We start from the raw sequence: 23,259 nt of genomic DNA, 5'->3' as shown, positions 1-23,259 counted from the left end.
AATTTTTCTATAGTGTGCAATCATTTTTGGTAACATTTTATCCACAGTAGAGATACTTTCAAAATTGTAGTCAATTCTCCCAAACCCTGCTGCTGCTTTATCAACTAAGTTTATACAATATTCTAAATCATTTGTTGTCATTTCTACAGTGTTCACATCAGGAGTAGATTCCACTTAAGAAACCATTTTCTTTACTCATCCAAGACCACTTTCTTTGCTCATCCATAAGAAGTAACACCAAATATGTTAAAATTTTTCCTAATATTGCAGCAATTCAGTCACATCTTCAGGCTCCACTTCTAATTCGCATTCTCTTGCTATTTTTCACCACACCTACAGTACTTCCTCCACTGAAGTCTTGAACCCCTCAAAGTCATTCATGAGGGTTGGAATTCACATCTTCCAAACTTCTGTGAATGTTGATATTTTTACCTCCTCTCATGAATTATCCATGGTCTTAATGCACAGAATCTAGAATCGTGAATGTTTTCCAGATTTTCAATGGAGTTTTCTGAGATTCGTCAGAGGAATCATATCCATGGAAGCTATAGCTTTACAATATGTATTTCTTAAATAATAAGGTTGAAAGTTGGAATGACTTCTTGATCTGTGGGCTGCAAAATGCATGTTGTGTCAGTGGGCATGAAAACAACATTAATCTCTTTCTACTTCTCCATCAGTGCTCTTGGATAACCAGGCACATTGTCAAGGAGTGCTGTGGGAAGTCAGGGACCCCAAACGGAGGGACCGGCTGGAGCTGAGGCAGAAGAACATAAATTGTGAAGATTTCATGGACATTTATCAGTTCCCCAAAATTAATACTCTTATAATTTCTTATGCCTGTCTTTACCTTAATCTCTTAATCCTGTTATCTTCATAAGCTGAGAATGTACATCACCTCAGGACCACTACGGTACAAATTGATTGTAGAACATGTGTGTTTGAACAATATGAAATCTGATTGTAAAACATGTGTGTTTGAACAATATGAACTCAGTGCACTGAAAAAGAACAGAATAACAGTGATTTTCAGAGAAGAAGGGAAGATAACCATAAGGACTGACTGCCTGCAGAGTCAGGCAGAAGAGAACCATATTTTTCTTCTTGCAGAAAGCCTATAAATGGATGTGTGAGTAGGAGAAATACCACTGAATTCTTTTCCCAACAAGGAGTAACCCTGGGGAAGGAATGCATTCCTGGGGGGGAGATCTATGAATGGCCGCTCTGGGAGTGTCTGTCTTATGCAGTTGAGATAAGGACTGAAATATGCCCTGGTCTCCTGTGGTACCCTCAGGCTTATTAGGATTGGGAAATTCTAGCCTGGTGAATTCTAGTCAGACCAGTTCTCTGCTCTGGAACCCTGTTTCCTGTTAAGATGTTTATCAAGACAATGTGTGCACAGCAGGACATAGACCCTCATCAGTAATTCTAATTTTGCCTTGCCTTGTGATCTTTATTGCCCTTGTGACCTACTCCCTGTTCATACACCCCCTCCACTTTTAAAATCCCTAATAAAAACTTGCTGGTTTTGCAGCTTGGGGTTGTCATCATGGTCCTACCAATATGTGATGTTACCCCCGGAGATCCAGCTGTAAAATTTCTCTCTTTGTACTCTTTCTCTTTATTTCTCAGACCAGCCGTCAATTAGGGAAAATAGAAAAGAACCTATGTTGAAATATTGGGGGCTGATTCCCCCAATAAAGAAGAAGTAATATTTTGAAAGGAATCTTTTTTTTCTGAGAAGTAGGTATCAACAGTGGACTTAAATATTCAGTAAAACATGCTATAAACAGATGTGCTGTCATCGAGGCTTTGTTTTTCCATTTATAGAGCACAGGCAGAGTAGATTTAGCATAAATCTTAAGACCCCTAGGATTTTCAGAATAGCAAATGAGCCTTGACTTTAACTTAGAGACAGCAGCTACATTAGCCCCTCGAAGAGAGTCAGCCTCTCCTTTGGAGCTTTGAAACCAGACATTGACTTCTCCTCTATAGTTATGAAAGTCCTAGATGACATCTTCTAATGGAAGACAGTTTTGTCTACATTGAAAATCTGTTTAGTGTAGCCACCTTTGTCAGTGATCTTAGCTGGATCTTCTGAAAAACTCGCAGTTTCTACATTAGCACTTGCTGTTTCACCTTGCACTTTTATGTTATGAAAATGGCTTCTTTCCTTAAACCTCATAAAACAACCTCTGCTAACTTCAAACTTTGCTTCTGCAGCTTCCTTATCTCTCCCTACCTTCAAAGAATTTAACAGAGTTAGGACCTTGCTCTGGGTAAGGCTTTGGCTTAAGGGAATGTTGCAGTTGGTTTGGTCTTTTATCCAGATGACAAAAACATTCTCCATATCAATAATGAGGCAGTTTCATTTTCTTATCATTTGTGTGTTCACAGGAGTAGCATTTTAAATTTTATTCAAGAACTCTTCCTTCCTATTCACAACTTGGCTAGCTGTTTTTTGTTAAGAGCCTTAGCTTTTGACACGCCTTCTTCACTAAGCTTAATTACGTCTAGCTTTTGATTTGAAGTGAGAGATGTGTGACTCTTCCTTTCACTTGAACACTTAGAGGCCATTGCAGAGTTATTAATTGACTGAATTTCAATATTGCTTACTATTAAGGAATAAGGAGACCTGAGGTGAAAGAGAGAGATGGGGAAACATCTAGTCAGTGTAGCAGTCAGAACACACAGTATTTATCAAATATGTTAGCTGTTTTATATGGGTGTGGCTTGTCTTGCCCTGAAACAATTACAATAGTAACATCAAAGGTCACTGATCACAGATCACTATAAGTTATAATAATAATGAAAAAGGTTGAAACATTGAGGGAATTACCAAAGTGTGACAGAGACATGAAGTGAGTGTGTGCTGTTGCAAAAATGGTGCCTATAGATTGCTTGATGCAACATTGCACAAATCTTCAGTTTGTCAAAAATGCAGTATCTGCAACGAGCAATAAAGTGATGCACAATAAAATGAGGTATGCTTGTAAATATACATAGGGTAAGTGAAGTTAAGACTATATTGGGATTGTCTATGGAAACCTGGGACCTATGTTTGTTATAATTACCATGGGCTACAGTGTAATAAAAGTTGCACACATTGATTGAGGGCTTAGTATGTGCCAAATTCTATACTTTTAAAAACTGGCATATAATAATTGTATATATTTATGGGGTACAGAGTGATATTTTGATACTTGTATACAATGTGTAATGATTGAATCAGTGTGTAATTAACATATACATCACCTCAAATATTCATCATTTCTTTGTGTTGAGAATGTCCAAAATCCTCTAACTTTTTGAAAATACACTGTACTTTGATGCATTATCTTTCCCGATGCTCACAAGAAATCTGTGAGATAGATAGTATTTTTATCTCTTCCTTATTCCAAGATGTTAAATATGTTGCCCCAGGTCACAAGACTAGTAAGTAGCAGAGCTGAGTCTGAACCAACGTTGTCCTGACTTCAAAGTTCAGGTTCTTGACTATCAGGTTATAGTGCCTCTTGGAGAATCTTTTAAGTTACCTAAATTAAAACGTTTCTTAGAGTTATATAATTGTTTAGACTATAGGCCTAAAAGGGTACTTCATTAATTGGCAAGTCATTAATGACCCTACTCATAAACATTCTGAGCTGCGGAAGCATGGTCTTGCAGAAGAAAACCAAACAAGTATGTTCACCAGAATCTGATTCTCTTCTCCTTATTTACATATGCATCCTTGAAGTTAGATATGGTACATAATGTGACTTCTCTATTAAAACCAGCAGAAGTCCTGGTGCCACTTCTCTGTAGTAGCATTTAAGGGTTGATGTGAAATTCTCTATTCTCTCTTTCCTTGCCATGGTAATTATGGAAGATTATGTTTATTATATTGGGGGTGAGGAAACAAGACTCAACCAGTATTCCAGAATACTGAATGATGAAATGGCCAAAAGTCCAGGAGACACACCCAAACTCAGAGTGGACTTGGTGTGAGTGAGAAATAAACTTTTGATGGGTTAAGGTCATGGAATGCTGGTACACAATGTAAACTTAATCTGATTGACACATATTCAGAAAACTTCGGTTTTAAATATGGCCCTAATTTTCACGGCCAGTAATTGTTAACACTTATATTCTATGAGACTTATGTTTTTTTCATTTTAAAATCATGATTTTCATCTATGGTTTCCTTCTGAGATTTTGGGGGTAGACCAGATGATCACATTTAAAAACCTTCTATAGACTGTAATGCAATATAAAATTTATTATTATTAATATAGGATTCGTTGTTTATTCTTCACCTTTATTATGTAGTTAATGGTGTTCGGTGATGTGACTGACTTTTCAAAAGCTGGGGTTAGAAGACAAAATGCGTTTTTTGGGTTGGTGACAAAATCATAAATTTCAAATGTATATATTGATTTATTCATTTTAAGAGAAAAAATTAGTTGCTCAATACAACATAGGGGAACATAGGATTTGGTCAACCACAATAGGAATTGGGCAAGGAGTTATAATGAAATCTATAAAGCAACAGAATCCAGGGATGACAACAATGAGAAATGTTTCTTTTAAAGACAACATAATGTTTTCAAATAGCTAGACTTAAACACTTAAGACTTTTAATAACTTTCATAATGTGTTAGGCATTTGTGAGATTTCTTACTAGTTTCCATTGTCAAGGATGGGAGAGCCATACTTCAAATAAATATTGAGATGAAAGAGACCGATCTAACCCTTGCAATTAACTGCCAAAAAACAGGAGTTAAATTTTAGTGTACATTTCTCTTTCTTATCTTTGACGAGTCTGAGGAACATTAAACAGCTCCTAATGAAGAAAAAGAAGCCTTTAATGGTTTACTATGCATAAACCCCAGATGTGTCACCGTGAACATGACCTGAAATATATGCAAACATGAATAGACAGATTTTTATTTAGATTCTTCACGTGTCAGCATCACATATTCAGTCTGTTGATGAAATCTCTTCTATTGAGGGATGAGCCTATCTTAACCATGTCATTTATAAAGACCCCCCAAAATATTTGTAAACACATTTTCTTTCAGGTGGTGGAACTTACCATTTCTCATCACTCTGTGTGAACTAGACATAGTAACTCACTTCATAAGAATCGATTATGAAAAGTGAGAAATGCTAACCTTATAATTCAGAAACCTGAAAAATACTACCTTAAAAAAGTGATCAAGGTTAATGTAATTATTGATGTCATAGGAATATGCACGTCATGATATGATGCCATGAGAAGGGCACTGAACCTTTGTAGTATTCTTCTCTCAAATTCATAATTCTAGTCTAATTATGAGAAAAGCATCAGAAAGCCCAAATTAAGATATTTTCTTCAATTCGGTGACCAGTTCTCTTCAAAACAGTCAATGTCAGGAAAAACAAGAAAAGACTAACAAAGTATCACAGGCCAGAGGATATTAAGGAGACATGGCAATTGTCTTAGTCCATTTGTACTGTTGTAACAAAATACCTGAAACTGGGTAATTTATAAACCACAGAAATGTATTTCTCACAGTTCCAGAGGCTGGGAAATCTGAGATTAAGGCATCTCAGAATAACTGTTGACAGTGATTCTGTGCTTCCATGATGGTTCCTTGCTCCTGCATTCTCATGTGGCAGAAAGAGTGGAAAGGCAAAGGACACTCATTTCACCCTTGAGACCTTTTAAAGGGTGCTAATCCCATACATCAGGGCAGAGCTCTCATGACTTAATCACCACCAAAGGCCACACCTTTATTACTGTTGCATTGGAGATTAAGCTTTAACATGAAGTTTTGAGGGGACACCATCATTCAAACCATAGCAACAACGAAATTAATGCAATGTGGTATCCTTTATAGGATCCTGGAAGACAGAAAGAGCTTAAAGGGAAAACTAGTGAAATTCAAAATTCAAATAAAGTCTGTAGATTAGTTAATAACAATGTAGCTCAGTTTTTTTTGTGTTTTAGTTTTTACAGATGAATCATAGTAATGGTAACACTATGATAAAATGAAACTGGATGAGGGATATATGGGAACACTTATATTAATTCGGGTTCTCCAAATAAACAGAATCAGTAGGATATATATATATCATATATTTTATATATTACATATAATATTATATATTACATATTGTTTATATACACATAAACAATATTATTTATTATTAATATTGCTTAATATTATTGTATATTATATATTATGATCTATTAATAATATATTCTTAATATCATTTAATACTATAATATTTTTTATATACAAACAATATGTAATATTTATATAAATTATATATATGTTATGGATGTAAATTATATATAACTATATATAATTTATGTAATATATATAATATTTGTATAAATTATATATTATACATATTACATATATTATATATAATTTATACAAATATTACATATATTATATTTATTACATATTATAATACATATTTCTAAATATAAATTATATCTATATCTATATATAAAAAATACACATACACACTCACACAACTGTGGAGGCTATTACCAAGATCTGTAATTGGCAAACTGGATACTCAGGAAAGTCAATGGTATAGTTTCACTGGGAATCTGAAGGCAGGAAAACAAAACAATGCCCTACGTGAATGCATCCAGGCAGGCAGGAGGAAATTTCCCCCTACTAGAGGGAGTGTTAGCATTTTTTTCCTTTTTTTTTTTTTTTTGAGACAGAGTCTCACTCTGTTGCCCAGGCTGGAGTGCAATGGCACCATCTTGCCTCACTGAAACCTCCACCTCCTGGGTTCAAGCGATTCTCCTGCCTCAGCCTCCCGAGTAGCTGGGATATAGGGACCCACCACCATGCCCAACTAATTTTTGTATTTTTAGTAGAGACAGGGTTTTGTCATGTTGGTCAGGTTGCTCCAGCCTTCTTTTTGTTCAAGACTTCAACTGATTGAATGGGGCTAACTGACATTATGGAGGGCAATTTGCCTTATGCAGTCTACTGATTTCAATGTCAATCGCATCCAGAAACAATTTCACAAACACATACAGAATGTTTGACCAAATGTCTAGGCACCCTGTGGCCCAATCAAGTTGACAAATATCTCTCTGTACTAACTTTTAAACTTCTATAAATCTAAAATTATTCTGAAATAAAAAGTTCATTTAAAAAATCTATCCAGAATGTTTTAGTTATGGTTATACAGGGATCAGATTGGATGGCTGCTGTAAATTCCTTCTAAGTGGTACTTTGATACAAAGTAATGACAACTGCACTCAAAGCACTGTAAACTCCTTGAGGGCAGGACTCTGTGGCACTTATCTCTGTATCTCTAGCACCTAGCAGGGTCCTTGGGTCCTTGACAAATATTTGCTGAATAAATAAACACTATCATCTCATGATAAACAGCTTTGAAGTGAATTTTCATCGAAATCCCCTCACTTCCCTTTAGGTAAAAAAAAAAAAAAAAAAAAAAATTGTCAGAGAAGGCTATTGGAAAGGGTAAAAAACATTTCTTTTATACATCAAGTGCAACAATTGATAAAGCAAGTGACTGTAAATCACTCTTGGGAGTCTCCCATCATACGAAAGCTGTTCAAGCTATTTCTCCATGTTTTATGATGTCAGCAAGAGCCTTCTCAGTGACTGATTACAACCTTGTATTTATTCACTATCCATCTTTTATTTTATAATGCAATGGCTGTGCTGGGTTATAAATTTGAACATTCTTATTTGGAATTTTCAAAGTATGTAATCTAGAATCCTGTGGATGTATGATTCTTCATATTACTATAGAATCTTATCGCAAAGTACATTATTTAACATTATCACATTTGCATTCAGAGGCATGTCACACAAAGCTTTTTGGGGGAAAGGCCATGTATGTTTGATTTGAGATTTAATTGTGCAAGAATGTTCAGCTTCTCTCTTGCTTTATTCTACAACCAGAAATAAATACTAAATGAATGCCAAAGAGAAATATATAATGTATACTCTTGAGTTCTGAGTTTAAAGCATATCCAGCATGAATTGTTATCATAATATTTTCCCAATATTTTGTCTTAATTTGGAGTAGTTTTAAATATGCAAAATGGTAATCTTTAATCTAAAATATTTATTTTGGACAAACTCTTAAAATATTTTATTCATAATGTAGATATATAAACTAAAGTAGTTTATATATAAACTTAGATATATAAATAATGTATATATCTAAATTATATATCTAAAATGTAGATTAAACTCTTGAAACAAATCCAAGTTAGGACAATGGAGAAAAAGAAAGGAAGCTGAGAAAAAGAAGGTTAATTATCATAGGAATCAAGTATCAAGCTGGAAGGAGTGAGGGCAGGACACAGGTATGTACTATTATTTTCAATGAGTTTTGACAAAGGATAATAAATCAAAACTTACCACTCTATTGGAAACAGCCCTAGGATAAAGGCAGGAGACTGCTGATCATTCTCCAATCCACTTGTCCAAAGAAGGGAGGCCCTTGCGATTTACTTATTTAATCACATTGATGAAGAAACTCTTGTCTATATCATTGTCATAATATGGGTTGTTTAGTCTTCCACCCATGTCTAAAGTGGTAGATGGAAACTCTGGAGGAAATGGACACATTTTGATCATGGAAAGAGCCCTCCCTCCTATCCCAGTCCCATTTCAACTAATGCAGATTATTTCTTTATCATCTGTGATGGTTAATTTTATGTATGAACTTGGGCAGGTGCTGTTATTTAATTAAGCACTAATGTAGGTGTTGCTGTGACAGCATTTTGTAGATTTACTAACATCTACAATTCATTGGGTTTAAGTAAAGAAGATCCCTTGATAATGTGGGTAGGCCTCACCCAGTGGTTGAAGGCCTTAAGGGCAAAAACTCAGCTTTTTTAGAGAGAAAGAAAATTTGCCTAAAGACTGCAAAATCTACTCCTGCCTAAGTTTCTAACCTGTTGAACTTGTTACAGCTTTCATACTCGCCTGCTCCCCAAATTGAGTGCAATAATCACTTAAAAATAAATTTAATCTATAGATGGATATTAATATATATAGATACAAATATAGGTGCAAGTATAAATGTAGATATGGGTATAAACAAATATCTGATATAAATATAGAAATATAAATATCTATATCTATATCTAATCTATTGGCTCAGGTTCTCTGGAGAATCCTCACTGATGATCCACCATCCTCACTCCCAGCAGCCGCCCCCCCCCTCGGACCCCCGGCTGCTGGGGGCCCCATCGCTGGGGGGTGGGGCACCCCCCGGCAATCGGCCTCCCAGCAGCCGCCCCCCCCTCGGACCCCCGGCTGCTGGGGGCCCTGGTGGACTCACAGCCTCTTTCCGATACTGTGAGTCATGTCATATCCCTATCTGCAAATTATGATATCTTTCTCTGACAGGTTTGTTCCCCCAATGTGTGCACTCTCAGCGGGTGTATGGGATGTCATATCATCCTCTTCCTCCCTGAATATTAATAACACTATCCCAGGAGTGTTTCTACTCCCTGCTATATTGGGTATCATATCATCCTCTCCCACGGGGAAATTCGTAGCAATATCACAGGGGGCGTGTACCCCTTCTGTGATATTGAAAGTACTATCATCTTCTCCCTGGTGGATATCAGGAACAAGTCTATTAATTATTAATATTCATAAATGTAATAGAAATTATTAGTAATTATCGATATTAATGATCACAATAAACTAAGGAAAATTAATGCTGGTTTCAAATATGAGCGATTTGTAAGAATAATTAATAATAATATGACTATTAATAATTAAATATTGATATCAGCAATTAATGTTCCTTAAATCAATACACGCTGGTAATGAAATAATAATTACTATTAGAGACTAATAATATTGTTCAATAACATTAATATTAATAATTAATTTCAGGCGAGCATAATTATGTATTTCAAAGAATTATCTATAATTAATAATGGTATCCAATTAATTATTAGTATCATTGATAATTATTAAAATCGATCATTGATGTTTAATAACCATATTATTACTCCTAATACCACAGGGAGTGTACACCTACCTGTGATATTGTTCCTGATATCCAGGGACGGAGAGCAAGAGTTTAGTTTTAATATCGCAGTAGGTGTACACTCACCCTGTGACACTGATCCTAATATCCAGGGGTGTAGAGTATGACATGACTCCCAACATAGCAATGAATGGACAGCCACCTGGTACTATTGCTCCTAATATTCCCGGAAGAAGTCTAGGCTATTCCTCCCAGTATCGCAGGGAGTGTACAGCTCTTGTCTGATATTGTTTGCAGTACCCGGAGGGGAAGAGGATGATAATAATTCGCAGGCTGTTTTCACCCACCCGGTGATATTGTTATTAATATCGTGGAAGGGAGAGGGTGGTATTACACTCGGTACAGCAGGAAGGGAACACCCAACCTAGGATATTGTTCCTAATATCCATGGAGGGGAGAGGTTGATATTACTCCCAACGTGGCAGAGGGTGTACATCCACCCTGGAACATTCCACTTAATATTCCAAGGACGACAGCATGATATTACTCCCATTAGGCAGACACAGAAGTACAACAGCTGATATTCTTACAGATATCAGGAAGGGAAGAGGATGCTACTAATCCCCATATGATAACAGGTGAACATCAATTCTGTGGTATCTATGAGACACCTCGAGCGATCTCACCACCAACAACCACTGCCCCTCGCCCCTGCTGCTGGGGGCCCCATGGCAGGGGAATGAGCCACGCCCCCCGATCGGCCACCCAGCAGCCGCCCCCCCCTCGGACTCCCGGCTCTTAGGGGGCCCCATCGCTGGGGGGTGGGACACCCCCCGGCGATCGGCCTCCCAGCAGCCGCCCCCCCTTCGGACCCCCGGCTGCTGGGGGGCCCCAGCATCCGCCCCCTCCTCGGACCCCCTGCTGCTGAGGGGCCCCATCGCCGGGGGGTGGACACCCCCCGGCAATCGGCCTCCCAGCAGCCGCCCCCCCCTCGGACTCCCGGCTCTTAGGGGGCCCCATCGCTGGGGGTTGGGGCACCCCCCGGCGATCGGCCTCCCAGCAGCCGCCCCCCCCTCGGACCCCCGGCTGCTGGGGGCCCTGGTGGACTCACAGCCTCTTTCCGATACTGTGAGTCATGTCATATCCCTATCTGCAAATTATGATATCTTTCTCTGACAGGTTTGTTCCCCCAATGTGTGCACTCTCAGTGGGTGTATGGGATGTCATATCATCCTCTTCCTCCCTGAATATTAATAACACTATCCCAGGAGTGTTTCTACTCCCTGCTATATTGGGTATCATATCATCCTCTCCCACGGGGAAATTCTCTTGAAGTTGGCAAAGCTTTCAAATATATGCATGTGTCTTTTATCACTGTCTATAGTATTAATATACACAGCAGCATTGCACAATAGAACTGTCTATAATGATGGATTTGTGGTTATTGAGCACTTGAAATGTGACTAGTGTGATGCAGATACTAAATTTAAAATTTTAATAATTTTTGATTAATGTAAATTTAAATATAAATAGCTACATATCACCAGTGGCTACCATGGTAGACAGTGCAGAATTTATTATATGCATTTTTAACATAAATCTTAAATTTAAGTCAAAAAGTAAACATTTGCAGGATCAGCATAAACTGAATAATATAATTATGGTTTATTAAACCCCTTCCTTATATCACTATAAATGTAAAGTTCCATGATTACATTCTCTGGAGATAATATGGAATATGTGTATTATTTTTTAAAAGGTTGCAGCTAACAATGTGAATATTTTAACAACATTTTAAATATGCTTTTAATAATAAGTAGATTTTATCATTTAATAACTTTATATTGCTTAGTGTCCCTTGTTATTCATTTGTATGGTGGTGTTCTCTCTAGAGAGAAGTCCTTTGAGGTATACCTACGAGGTTAGCTCTTTCCTTTGAGTTGACCAAAACTTATTAGGAGTAATTTGTTATGTTTGAAATAATGTCCAGCTAAAATAAATGAGTATATTATGCCATAACATAACATATGAAACTCCCTTATCTAGTTTATACAAATAAGTATGTATGCATAATAATTTCAGTGCTAAATATCATTATCATTAGACATATATTTTGGGACCATGTAATACAAAATAATAAATCTTTATTTTGACTAGGGATACAGTGGCTTAAACATACTGAGATCATTCAAACTGCAAAGATATTGTTCTTTTACTAAGCAGAAGAAACCGTAGCCATCAGAATAACTTCTTACAAAACATACTCTGGGCCTGTGAATTCAGCCATAAACTATCTCCTTTTATATATTCTCATTTGAAGGTGAATGTCCCAGATTATCTATTTTGCCACAGTGGAGCTGTTGAATATTCATAAGTAAATAGCTACCCCAAAACTTGTCGAAGTCTAATTACAAGCTAAGCTATAGAGGAACATTTACACAGAGAATCATTTGAACTACTGGCAAAGCCACAACTAGATATATGCCTTGGAATTTGCATTTAAGAATATATTTTCACTTATTTTGAGAGTGCTTTAAACTGGGGCAAATTCAATTGAATTTATGGAGATAATGGGCTATTGCAGAAATTCTGGGATGTATGGTGCCTTCAAATAGGATGGCTTTCTTAGCTCACCCCTCTTGACATTTCAGCTGATAGTCCAAGTCACACATTTTAAATAATCAAATGGATTTTTTTTGAAATTTCCTGAAACATTTTTAAGAGAATTTTAAGAATTTGTATCATTTGCCACTTTTCTTTGTGTGAGGGTGTAAGTCATCCTAGAACAATTAGATCTACTTTTGAACTCATGCAGTGTCTTTCAGTTTAATTCAATATTGATTCAACATTGATTGGGTACATATTGTATGTTCAGGCAAGAAAGTATAATTATGTATTTCTAGTAGTTCCTTGTGTCTCTTCCATAACTACCATTTTTAGACTATACGCTCTTTGAAGGAAATGACTAGATACATTATTTACTAGGCAACCTGACCTCTCCATCACTGCAAAATTTACTTATTGACGGAGGGAGGCTGTGCAGAAATGCATCCTTGGATGATAACCGGAAGGTTTTCTTGGCTAACTGTGGAAAATTTCATTGATATCAGTTCACCATATGGAAAGGGAATTGAGCATCTCCTTATTCAGATTCAACTCCTATTGACTTCATGTCAGATTGTCACTGAATAAAAGCTTCAGAATTATCCTTTTCTGATTAATTTCTGTTTTGGAAAAATCATATCATAAAACATTTTACCCACCTGGCTACCTACCATTCTTTCTTTCAATTCTGAGGGGCAGGACAGATTGAGTTAATGATACTGTTGGGGCTAAAAGGAATTGGAGATACAATGCTTTTCACTTTATTTCAGATGACCCTTCAAATAGTTGCTTTGGGAATGAAGCTCATCTTTCTGTGAGGGTAACACAGGAAACATTTGCTTTCAGTTGCAAACAAAATTCCCTTCGGCACAAGATTTTTTAAATCTTTGGCATTAAACTTCCTGAAACCCATCTGTGTTGAAAATTAATTTTTTGCTTTGGGGCATTTTATATTTACATATTTTATTTTTATTTTACAATATTTAATCTAGTAAGAAAATAGGTTTTTAGGCCAAGCATATAATCCAACCCACAGGAGCACAAGGTGGGGGAAAAACTCTGCAATGTGCAACCACAACTGAGTATATTATTTATAACAGTGATCATTTTTGAAACACCAAAATGTATGGTGATTTCCTCCTATCTTTCAAGCTTTTACCGTTTATATAAAAAGTATTTAACAACATTTGCTGAATTTTAACAAAAATTGATAAAAATAAACTATGCCTATAATTACATATTCATAAATCTTTTTTATTTATTAGGCAACTCTAAAATCTTCTAGTTGGTAAGAAAAGCAATGTCCATGATTCTGCCTTCTTTCTGAATTACATAAAACTGCACTGAAGGATTCTTACTTGGTCCTTTTTTCTTTGGTGATATCATCAAAAACCTTGGTTCTAAACAGAAGATGCTTTTGCCACTGAGGGGACATTTATTTTGTCAATTTCTGGAAGAGGTATGTTTAGCTGTCATGACTGGGGAAGAGGAGATGCTACTGGCGTCTACTGGGTAGAGGCCAAAGATTCTGCTAAAGATCTTAAAATACATATAACTTCCCCCACAAAACAGAGAATTAAGCAGTATAAAACGTCAATAGTGTCGACATTGAGAAACCCTGGCCATAAAGAGTTTCAAGGCAGAAAATCTCAGCCACAAGGAAACTGGGTTTAGGTTAAACAATTATACCACATATGTTTGTATTGAATTGCTAGGTCCTTTCATAAATTGACCCCTAAACTTCTTTATTCAAAATAAAGTAATGAAATTTTAAAAATATAAAGAAAAATTAGAAATCATTAATTTATTTCAAGAAAAAATTTTAAAAAGCCGTATCTGGAATCCCACTGAAACACATAAAACTTGAACCCAGAAGAGCATAGGGCTACCTAAAACTCTGTTACAGGACAATATATATACACTGATTGCCTAAGGATGATTGACATCATGAGGATTATGAAGGAAAGGTTAAAATGGATTGCTTATATTTAGTTTTTATGTAGAAGACCACAGATGAAGCATAGGTCAGTTTGGATATCCTTTAATTTCTGGCTAAGACACCAGCAGTGTGGCTGTAGGATATTTATTTAGCCTTTCTAAGCCTCAAATTCCTGATCTTTAAATTGGGATACTAATAATTACCCAAGGGGGTCATTGAGAGAATTAAATAAAATAAATATAGAAGCAGCAACAATGTAGTTGCAGACATTTTAATATTATTTACTTTACTGTAATCTATTTTAATATATTTGGTAATCCCTATGTAGATAACATGTTAATTAGTATATTAACTAGAGTATATGGTTAATAAATGCCTATCATCCCAAATTGTGCCACTAAAACCCATTTCTCTTAATAGAGAGATTGAGACATTTGCAGATCTGCTATAGGCAGCACTTTGGACTGGATAGAAGAGTTCAATGTGGACATTTTGATGATTTAATTTTCTTAGCTATCAAATGAACTCAGAATTAGTGATTAATCTGAAAGCAAACGTGTCAACAGTATATCTTCTTTCTTGATATCTTACTGTGTTCTTAGGGAACGAAAATGGAACCGTTATGCTTTCTGAAATAATGAGAACTAGATTTATTCCCTGCATATACAACATAAATGAAGACTGCTTCTTACTGTAAAGCATAGTTAAGAACTTTTGTTACCCAATGTACAGCATAATGATAAAAATAGCTTCTTTAGGTAAATTTATATATTATATTATACATCCCTGACAGAATTATCAAGAGAAGTAAACAGTCTATAAAATATAATTCAACTTACTGAGATTAATGTAATTAGAGGGCAACTATGATTTTTTTCCCCCAAAATCTCCACTCTTACAAATATTTTGGCTACATAAAGGCAATTAATGAGCAATAAGTTTTTCTTGTTGATAATTCTGGTAACTAAATATTCTTAGTAAAAGTTCCAATATGTGCCCCAATTCACATAAACATCATATTATACAGGGTTGCCTGACAGCAGAGCTCCAATGAATGATACATTTTAAAAAATTGACAACTTCATATATTCACCACTTCTCATCATCAACACACTTTCATAATTGGGAGACTAACATCTGATTTAATTGTTCAAGAACTTATTTGACAGATGAAATGCTTTCAGCATTCCTTCCACTGCATTCTATTGTGCTGGAAGCATATCACATTCATTGCTTGATGAAATCATGGCCTAACCCTTTTGAACAGACACTTCTTGTATTAAACTGTGAAGGGAGTACTTACCTTTCTATTATTTCTATCACGTTGTAAACTCATATCAAATTTTCTACTTCTATCATCTTATTTCTCTTTGATTGTCACTGCTTTGCAGTTTTTTCCAGATAGCAAGTGACTATATTTCAGCTTTGTCTTCTCAAACATGTTGCATATGTCTTAATCCATATATGAAATAATTACCACTTGTATAACGCCAACACTAACATTATATGAATTTAAAGTTGTCCAGTGGTCTAGATTCACTGACAATACAAGAATACTGAATAATTAAACACAGCACATGATTTCTCCAAACATTTCAAAAGATGCCCATAGATTTCAGTAATAAACAAATGAAATAGTGCAACTAAACCATGCTTGACCTATAATGGAAGTTAGCATTTAGCATTTTAATAAATAAATATTATAGAGAGAGGTTTTTTTTGTTTTTGTTTTTGTTTTTGTTTTTTTGGAGACAACCTATTTTTCTGTCACCCAGGCTGGAGTCATTACGGCTCACTTCAGCCTTGAGCTCCTGGGCTCAAGCAACCCTCCCACCTCAGCCTCTTGAGTAGCTGGAACCACAGGCACATGCCACTAGGCCCAGCTAATTTTTTAATTTTTTGTATAGAGAGGGTCTCATTATGTTTCCCAGGCTGGTCTCGAACTCCTGTAGGGGGACATATTTGGATCATCATGATTTTGTAAATAGTATTCTATTTTAATTGCAGAAAAATCATAGTAAATGAAATAAAATAACTTGCTGGTTTGGAGATATTTTCCAATTAAAACGACATTATGTACTAATCTTTTAGAAGTCAGCATGTTGTGGCCTTTGGAAAAGTTACTTAAAAGAATATTCAAAATATGGTATGCAACAGTTATAACAATAGTTACATATTTTAAGTCAATAATATTCAATAACATCCTCCATTATTGATAGGGGAAGAAATTGCACTGAATGTAACCATTGCACTGAAAAAAAATGAAGTATTACAGCAACAGTGAGCTAAACTACATAATCAGACTAGCTTGTAAGTGCTGATTACCATAGAATGCTTTCAAAAACATTGAATGCAGATGTATTTGTTAAATTAAAAATGTGGAATTGACAAAATTAAACCTCTTCGATCTTTGAAGTTTCCAAAATCTCTCAAGCTTTTTGAGCAAGATGTACATATATAAAGAAAAAAAAATCCTGAGAAACGTGACAGCTTTTATTCAAGAATTCTTTTAAAAATATTATATTGTGATATTTGTGTGTTAGTAAAGTTTGATTTTTAAAAATCTACTTTAATTTTTTTTTAATTTGAAAAGTGGATACCATTGGTTCTGGATATAGTACATATTTAATAAAGGGATTGTACTATTTAAGTATAAAGAGGTCTTTGCATTTTCTTGTTTTCTTGTTCTCCATTTAGCCTAGGAACCAGGAAGCATAATTGTCTCTCTCAAGGCTACAATTTCTGGTGGGATTATTTCACCTATATAGTTCCATGTGTGTTAACAAGAGCTATTTATTGCTGAGGTTATAGATGTGCAAAGTGAGTACAGAATGACCTATGCAGTCTATTTCTTCTGCTAAATGCCTATGATACTGTATCTGCCATAACTAGAATGGAAAAAACATACAGCTATGTTTGGGTTACAGCAGGCTTATAAGTATGTACCATGAGTTTAATTTACTTTGAACTTCCTATTTGCAAAGACATGAAAAAGTGACTCTTAGTAGCAGAGATAGCACTTAGAATAACATGCATTTGTTGCTTTACCCAGATTAAATGATGAACAAATCCTACCACAATGCCTAATCATGGTACATAGAGAATAGTAGGAAAGATATAGATATAAAGGAAAGAATTACTTAAAAATGGAAAAATTTCAATGGTGAATGAAATTATGACTAAGTACATTTCTATCTTCTCCAGAAGACTATGAAAATTTTTGAGAGCTGGAATTGTGTAATATTCGTTTTTTATCTCTCACACTGCCAAAAATAAAACTTTGTACATAGAAGCTGTTCAATATATGTTTATTATATGTTCAGATGGTGTGCCTAAGTAATTCATTTGGTTTAAAGTTTACATATTTAATTTACCTCACACCATTTAGAGATGAAAATCACCAAAAATATCTTACTACTAATGATCACCCCTTATATTTATTACCAGTGTTCCCTAGCTTAAGGTAAAAATATAGCTATCAGTGGAGTGCAAAGCAAGGGTGAGTGAAAGGAAATTCTCATCATTTCACACTCTCTGTGAATACTGTAAAAGCAGTATTATTAGTCAACATGTATGTATATGTATAGCCATGGCTTATTCTTGAAGGTGGCACAGTTAGCAGTTGCCATGGTGAATGTGTGTACTGTGCCTTCAGAAAGTCCTAAACACACCATAATACTCTTTCCCTGGTCTGGCTCCAGTATTTAAAATATTCACAGTGATTTTTCATCTCATTAGGTAACCAAAGGTTTCTGTTAACAGCATCTTAATTTTGTGATGTGAAGTTACTGCATTAAGCAGTAGTGGTCATTTACCCTTATCTTGCGTGAGTGTAATAAGAAGCCAATAAAAGGGTAAAGTTTGATGAAGGTGAAGAGATCAGCTAAAGTGTGACTAATAGCACACATATCAGGATGTGGCATAGATTGGAGAACAAAGGATAGGGGAAGGACAGAGGCAAAAGATAGGAAGCATGTGGCTAGGGAAAGAGAAACTATGAGAATGAGAAGGAGACATATGAGCATGAAATCTGGAGCCATGAGCTGAGAAATTAGGATTCTAGCTCTGTCACGTACTAGTGCTATGATTTTGAGAGACTTATTTAAGTCTTTGAAAGTCAATTTACTCAAAATAAAATGCTGTACAGAAACACATTTCTTTTTCTTTTTCTTTTTTTCTTTCTTTTTTTTTTTTTTTTTTGAGACAGTCTCGCTCTGTCCCCCTAGGCTGGAATGCAGTGGCACGATCTCGGCTCACTGCAACCTCCACCTTCTGGGTTCAAGTGATTCTCGTGCCTCAGCCTCCCAAGTAGCTGGGATTACAGGCGCCCACCACCACTCCTGGCTAGTTTTTGTATTTTTAGTAGAGACGAGAGGTTTCACCATGTTGGCCAGGCTGATCTCAAACTCCTGACCTCAGGTGATCCACCTGCCTTGGTCTCCCAAAGTGCTGATTCCAGGCATGAGCCAGTCTAAATGCTGTATAGAAACATTTAAGCCTATTTCTGTTGTGTAGCACTAATATTTATCGCACTTGCTACACAACAGAACTTGAAAAACTAATAATTTCATCTATTTTACAATTTGTCAAGTACATTAGTTATTCATATTATATCAACTCAAGATAATGTTGGGTATCAACATTTCCTAGCTAATTTTAATCCTAACTAGAGTAGTTTTTCAAATATGCAGAAACCAGTCAACAAGTATCTTTGAATGTTAATACGTACCTCATATTAGCTACTGTGAAAAAAATGAGGCAAGATCCTTCCAGGTGAAAGACTTAAAGTGTTCCAGGAGGTGAGCTTGGCAGGCATGGAGAAATAATTCTCATTAATTCATTCATTTATTCAGAGAATGTGTATTGAGTTATACCAATATGCCAAGCCTAGTTCTAGGCATTGGGATACCAGCAGATAGCTTGAAGTATAAATTTTATGGCAAAAGTCGGTAATAGATTAATAAAATAAATATATAAAGCCAAGTAGTGATACTTATAATGAAGAAAAATAAAATAAGAAAAGGAATAATGGAATATTATTGAGCCTTAAAAAAGAAGAAAATCTTGTCATCAAAGCAACATAGATGAACCTGGAGGACATTATTCTAAAAGAAATAAACCAGACACTGAAGGACCAATGCTACATAATTCCACTTATATGAGATACCTAAAATAGTCAAACTCAAAGAAACAAAATATAATGGTGATTGCCAGGGGCTTAGGGGATAGGAAATAGAGTGTTGTTTTTACATGAGTATAAAATTTCAGTGACAGAAAATGAGTGAATTCTAGAGATTTTCTGTACAACATGATATCTGTAGTTAACAACATCATATTGTAGTGAAAAATTTGTTAAGAAAGTAGCTCACAAATTAAGTGTTCTTACTGCAAAAAGGAGGGTATCCAAAAGGAAACTTCTGGAGGAGATAGATACATTTATTACCTTGATTGTATCAATGGTTTCATGGGTGTATGCATATGTTCATATCCATTGAATTATATACAATATGTGCAGATTTTTGGATACAAATTACACATCAATAAACCTAGAAAATAGGTTTATTGTCATTAGAAAATAGCATGCGGATCAGAATTTTGTTTCTCTTATTCACTGCTACAACCTTCTATTCCCCAGGAATTCCTCTCCTAGGGATGTATTCTACACTTGAATATTTCTTTTTTTAAGGCTCAAAGCCAACTCCCTTTTCCCTGCTCAGCTTCTTTTTGTATCCTGGCTTCCACTCTGAGTTTCAGACTTATTTCAACTGCCTACTCAATATCTCTGACTGGATATTTAACCAGTATCACATACTTAACATGGCAAAAACGTCATTCTTGATTTCCTCTCAACCTATTCCCACTTTGTTATTTCCTGTTTCATTAAATAGTACCAAAATTTACCCAGTTTCTTGGGCCAAAGGTTGATAGTTGCCCTCGATTTTTTTCTTTCTTGTATACATCATATTTATCAGGAAGTCATGTCTGCTTTAACTTTCAAATATATTCCAAATCCAATTAATTCTTACTTTCATTTCTCTCATCCCAGTCTAAGCCACCATAATCTCTCTTTTTTGGAATACAGAAATGCATTATAACTAGTCTTTCTCCTTCCTCTCTTGTCCTCCTACATTCAGAGCAAATTTTCTATAAAGTAAAGTCAGATCATACCACATATTTGCACAAATGCTTCAATGACTTCTAGTGACATTTAGAATACAATCCACTCTTGTTTTCATATCCCTTAAGGCTAAACCTCATCAGGGTCCTGAATATGACTCAAGCCTCTTAGTGACTACTCTTCCCCATGTTCACTCCTCAGCAGCACAATGGTCTTCTTGCCCTTCCTCAAACAACTAAGTTCACTTATATACAACAACCTTTGCTTTGCTGTTTTCTGTGCCTGGAATGCTATTCCCCAAGACTATTATATGGATCTTTTCATTTCTTCATTTAGGCCTCTACATCAGTTGTATAAAGGAAATATACTAATTATCACTAGTTAAAAGTATGTACTTGTACAGGTACTTTATTATGCTCTGCCTCCCACACCAGAATGTGACTTACATGAATGCAAGGATATCAATTGTTATTATCACCACTATATCCTAGTGCCTACCATATTGCCTAATAAATGACCAGGAACTCAACACACATTGACTGGACCAAAGGATATAGTTCTCAAAATGAATTGTATGAGGAATTATGAGATTTTAAAGACCTTAACCCATTCAAAATCTATAATGGACATCTTTGTAGGGTTTTCCCCCCAGTATTTACTATCCCCTTCTTCAATTTTAACAGTACCCAGAATTTTCCGATCATGTAATTTTGTTGCATCAACCTAATTTCATGCCCTTGGGATAGATCTTAATTGACATAAGTCATATATTCTATTCATAAGTTAGTGTGATTAGCTCCAGTATAAAGACATGACATGAGTCATGCTCATCAGGGCCAGTAGGTGTCAATTCTGAGATGTATGTTTGAGTGATATGAGCAGCAGACTCACTTTCGTGCTAATTAGAAAAGGGAATAAATGTAGGCCTTGAAGCTTCTGGCATAGATGCAATTGTACATATTTGAAGTATACGGTTTAATAAGTCTTCACAAATGTATACAGCCATGAAACTAAAGAGCTTCTGCACAGCAAAAGAAACTACCATCAGAGTGAACAGGCAACCTACAGAATGGGAGAAAATTTTTGCAATCTACTCATCTGACAAAGGGCTAATATCCAGAACCTACAAAGAACTCAAACAAATTTACAAGAAAAAAACAAACAACCCCATCAAAAAGTGGGCAAAGGATATGAACAGACATTTCTCAAAAGAAGACATTCATACAGCCAACAGACACATGAAAAAATGCTCAACATCACTGGCCATCAGAGAAATGCAAATCAAAACCACAATGAGATACCATCTCACACCAGTTAGAATGGCGATCATTAAAAAGTCAGGAAACAACAGGTGCTGGAGAGGATGTGGAGAAATAGGAACACTTTTACACTGTTGGTGGGATTGTAAACTAGTTCAACCATTATGGAAAACAGTATGGCGATTCCTCAAGGATCTAGAACTAAAAGTACCATATGACCCAGCCATCCCATTAGTGGGTATATACCCAAAGGATTCTAACTCATGCTGCTATAAAGACACATGCACATGTATGTTCATTGCGGCACTATTCACAATAGCAAAGACTTGGAATCAACTCAAATGTCCATCAGTGACAGACTGGATTAAGAAAATATGGCACATATACACCATGGAATACTATGCATCCATAAAAAAGGATGAATTTGGGTCCTTTGTAGGGACATGGATGCAGCTGGAAACCATCATTCTCAGCAAACTATCACAAGAACAGAGAACCAAACACTGCATGTTCTCACTCATAGGTGGGAACTGAACAATGAGATCACTTGGACTCGGGAAGGGGAACATCACACACCGAGGCCTATCATGGGGAGGGGGGAGGGGGGAGGGATTGCATTAGGAGTTATACCTGATGTAAATGACGAGTTGATGGGTGCTGACGAGTTGATGGGTGCAGCACACCAACATGGCGCAAGTATGCATATGTAAGAAACCTGCACATTGTGCACATGTACCCTAGAACTTAAAGTATAATTAAAAAACAAAAAGATATATATCCATAAAACATATCTATCATCCACAAAAGTTTCCTTGTGCCCCTTGGTAATTCTTCCCTCATGTCCTCAGGCACCCACAGTTCTGCTGTCACTATACATTACTTTGTATTTTCTAGAATTTTATATAAATGAAATTATAATGAAGAATAATTAATTATTTTGAGATTCATCCATGTAGATGCATGCATTGCATAAATAGCTCATTCCTTTTATTTCTGAGTAGTAGTATTTTGTATGGATATACAACACTTTATCTTTTTTCCTGTTGATTGATATTTGGCTTATTTCCAGGTTTTCACTACTACAAATAAAGCTACTAGTAACATTCATGCACAAGTCTTTGTATTGACATATAATCTAATTTCTCTTAGGTAAATATGCAGAAGTAGAGTACTGGATCATATGATAACCACCTCTTAGAAAAGTGCCAAACTGCCTCCCATTTCCCAAAGTTATTGTAATATTTCACATTCCTACTAGCAGTGTTTAAGAGTTTCAATTGCTCCACACCCTTGTCAACACTTGTATGGTCAGCCTTTTCAATTTTAGCCATTCTAATAGACTCGTAGTTTCTTTA

This window comes from Macaca nemestrina, chromosome X (genome assembly GCF_043159975.1).
Source record: "Macaca nemestrina isolate mMacNem1 chromosome X, mMacNem.hap1, whole genome shotgun sequence".
Taxonomy (NCBI): domain Eukaryota; kingdom Metazoa; phylum Chordata; class Mammalia; order Primates; family Cercopithecidae; genus Macaca; species Macaca nemestrina.
This window is presented reverse-complemented; position numbering follows the sequence as displayed.